This window comes from Magnolia sinica, chromosome 12, assembly GCF_029962835.1.
Source record: "Magnolia sinica isolate HGM2019 chromosome 12, MsV1, whole genome shotgun sequence".
NCBI classification, from domain to species: Eukaryota; Viridiplantae; Streptophyta; class Magnoliopsida; order Magnoliales; family Magnoliaceae; genus Magnolia; species Magnolia sinica.
The window spans coordinates 38,794,120-38,798,176 of NC_080584.1; the positions used below are offsets into that span (position 1 = coordinate 38,794,120).

A 4,057-nucleotide genomic window follows, 5' to 3' on the forward strand; every position below is an offset into this window, starting at 1 on the left:
ACATTTATTATTATTATTATTATTTTTTGTATTTTGAACTAAATACTCATCATATCCTGCCTAGCTTTCACTATGCACTTTGAACAAATGCAAATATTGTCTGTTTAGCTGATATGTTTTGGATTGCTTATTTTGGAGTACGTTGTGCTATTTGGTCTAAATTTATGCCCGCCGTGATACCTGATGAAAATCACTATCTCTTAGATTCTCATGAAAGCATAAGTGACACCTGGGACCTTGGGAGTCGAGTACAGCTTGACCCCCAAAGTTCAGGGCGTTATAATGGGCCAAGCACATCTCTAGAGGGTCAGAGTATAGACTCAAAAGTACTCTATCTTCCACGAAAGAATCAATCATGTTAATGTTGTGGATATGGTCATTATCCTCTGATTGTTTGTTCATATTGAAAAAGATGTTGAGCTCTAATGTCATATTTCCGAAGGATAGGTTCATAACTCCATTCTTATAAATAATGATGGCATTTGATGTAGCAAGGAATGGGTGACCAAGAATGAGGGAAATCTAAGTACTCATATCCATGATGGGTTGAATATTCAGAATAATAAAATCTACTAGATAGTAGAATTTATCAACCTGGATTAACACATCCTTAATCATCCCTCTTAGTACATGGACCGATCGATCGGCAAGTTGTAATGTGGTCCAAGTGGGTTTTAATTCACCTAGAACTAATTGTCCATAAACCGAGAAAGGGATCAGATTTACACTTGCCCTCAAGTTAAGAAGTGCATGCTCAATCTGGTGGTTCCCAATTACACAAGTGATGGTTGGATTACCGGGATCTTTGTATTTTTTTGGCATATCTTGCTTGAGGATGGCACTCACTTTTTTTATCAAAAAGATTTTCTTTTGAATATTTTGCCATCTTTTGGTGATATATAAATCTTTCAGAAATCTAGCATATGAAGGGATTTGTTTAACGGCATCTAGTAGAGGGATATTGACCTTCACTTGCTTAAGCACCTCTAGAATGTCCTGAGAGTTAGTTAGAGGTTTTGGTACAATCAATCGCTGAGGGAATGTTGCAATCGACTTATGCACTCTTTTCGATTCTAGAGGTCCTTAGGCTTTTTAGCCCTTACTGGAATATTTTTGTCAATTATCTTTCCACTCCTAAGAGTGGTGATAGACTATAGGTGTACACGAACTAAGCAGCTCAGTTAGCTTGCTCAACTCGACTCAAAAAAGCTCGATTCGACTCGGTTCAAAGCTGAGTTCTAGTCGAGTTGAGCTAATTTTTTGAGCACGAAAATGAGTTCAAGTTGGCCCTAGCTCAACTCAACTCAGATCGAACCCAGCTCGAATCGAACTAGTTCGGTGACTTGTTTACTTTGATATTGATGTTGCTCACCAAGTTTTTGATGAAATGCCTCAAAGAAGTGTGGCTAGTGGTAAGGAAGGTATGTATATGAAACCAACACCCCCTTTTTTCTTGATTTTTATGTTGCTTAGATGTTTAATGAAATACCTGTAAAACCATTGTTCTTGTCTCAAATACAGTGAGATTTTGAAGATGCATTCTAGGTGTTTGTGAAAATGCCACAAGGGCAAACTCGGCTTGATCTTGTCTCGAACTTGGCTCGAAGTGGCCTGAGCTACTAACCGAACTGAGCCGAGCCAGCCAGTTAGGCTTGAGGACCGAGCCGAGTCGAGTTCGAGTTAAGGTCAACTAGTGGCCAAGCCGAGTCGAGTTGAGGCTGGCTCGACTCGGTTTGACTCGATGTACACCCCTAGATGGACTTGGCTTGTTCCATTTGATTTGAAGAGCTTGGGTTAATAATTTCACATTGAGGTTTTGGACTGGAAAGGGGTTGGGCTGAAAGCGTTCCTTTCTCCCCAATCGCCAAGTGTGACTCTATTCATTGAATTAACAATGCAAATATTCGCATTGTTGTTTTGAGATCCTGGAATTCTTGCACTATATTATGATTGAATAACTCTTGATTTTATATGAATTTTTGAACCATATCCTCTTGAAGCCTCCTTTGATTTAAGAGTTGCGTAAGGGCCTCTTGTGGGTTAGTTGTTTGTCCATTCCTCTAACTGAAATTTGGATGGTTCCTCCAGATGGAATTGTATGTATTCGAGATAGGTTTATTGAAAGGTCTTTGGTAGTTGTTCATGGCATTTGATTGCTCATTCAAAATCTTTTGAAAAGCAGGAATAGTAGGATAATTTTCAGTTGTATGTATGTTGCAAACATAAATACCACAAACAATTTTTGCAGCCTTATCGGGTGTGATAGGTTCCACCTTCTTAAGTTCCATGGCGTCAACTTTCCTTGTGAGATTAGCCACTCTTGCATTTGTGTTAGCTTTTTCCTTCAAAACATCTATTCCTCCTTTCTCCTTTGGTTGAGTAGGCTTAGAAGTGGTGGATCTTAGGGAGGTGTCCCAAGATTGTGCATTTTCAGCAAGTTTATCAAAATAATCACATGCATCATCGTCTTCCTTATTCATGAATTCCCCATTACACATTTCTCCACAAATTGGCACATGGGTAAAGTCAATCCATCATATAGAAAAATCTTATTATCCGCCACGTTTCGTAGCCATGTTGTGGATATGAATTTATGAGATCCTTATATCATTCCCAACATTGGAAGAAGGTCTCACCCTCTTTTTGTGCAAAATTCATGATTGCTTTCCTTAAGGTATTCGTTTTATGATATGGAAAGAAGTTTTTAAGGAACTCCCTTGTCATCTCAGCCCATGTGCCAATGGACCGTGGTCTTAAGGAATGTAGCCATGACTTAGCCTTTTCTTTCAAGGAGAAATGGAACAATTTCAGTCTTATCGTGTCCTTGGACACGTTTGGAAAATGCAATGTGTCTATTATCTCATCGAACTCTTTCATATGCAAGTATGGACTTTCATATTCTAGTCCATGAAACTTAGGAAGGAGTTGAATTAGTCCCGGTTTAACATCCACGGTTCCAGCATTCAATGGAAATATCATGATGGAAGGTGTAATCACCCTTATCAGTTGTAAATAATCTCGTAGAGTATGAGGCAGGGGTGTATAATGTACCTCATTCTCATCCTGGGCTTCCTCAACTAGGAGTGGAGGTTGATGTGCAACCATCACTTATACTAACTCAGAAGATCTCAAGTGGTATTTAATCCGATGATGGAAATGCAACCATTCAACTAATCCTCCTTTGCTTAAGAGACGGAGAGTGTTATCATGAACCCACTTGGGCATGAAACACTCACAACCCTCAAATTCTAAAAACCTAAAACCTAAGAAAAGGGAATCTAAAAACTAGAGTAAATAAGAAATTTAAAATGAGAGAGTTAAAGAGAAGTTACCAGATTGGAGTTTCTATGTTAGAATCTTACAAAACAGAAAATAATATTAGTTTCTAAAAATGAATTCAGAAAATCTTAAAAGTTAACCGTAATCCTAACCTAATTCCAATACTAATTAATTTCAGAAAATGTAACTGAAGTCCTCGGCAATGACGCCAAAAACTTGTTCACAACCCCAAGTACAAGATTGCGATGTAGTAATAACTCAGTGAGACCGAGGTCGAATCCAAAGGGACTTAACTTGTACGTGTTCTAAAAATAACTAGAACTAGTATGAGATTAAAACTAAAATATGGAATAGTTGAGAATAATTTTGAAAGAATTATCAATTAAGAGAGGAAACTAGAGCTCCAAGGAAACACTTGTAGCTGTTAAGATGCTACCTCACTTGCTTCAATAAATGCAACTAGAATCGAAGTCCCATCCTATCCAATTGGAAGATAAAACAATTGAAGTACAATCTGAACTTTTCATTGAAATAGTTCACACATGAAAAACCATTGTGATGATTGGAAAGGAATTTAACCATCCACCATGCCCAGGAGACAATGGTGAATCACGAATTTTACCAAGCTTAACAATATATCAAAACAGATAAGAAGATATTCAAAGCCATTATAACATTTATTGTAATTTGAGTCACAATAAATCATAAAAAATTGAAAATATTCCTTAATTCAAACTAGAAATCAATGAAGTTCAACATCAACATGAATCAAATCAAG

The 4,057-nt window shown here is 37.4% G+C and overlaps 1 non-coding gene across 1 annotated transcript; it reads left to right on the forward strand.

The window, feature by feature from the left end:
- Positions 1 to 2,569: 2,569 nt before the first annotated feature.
- Positions 2,570 to 2,677, forward strand: LOC131222166 (small nucleolar RNA R71). The gene has a single exon (XR_009159874.1). It is a non-coding gene; the product is annotated as a small nucleolar RNA R71 (small nucleolar RNA).
- Positions 2,678 to 4,057: the final 1,380 nt, after the last annotated feature.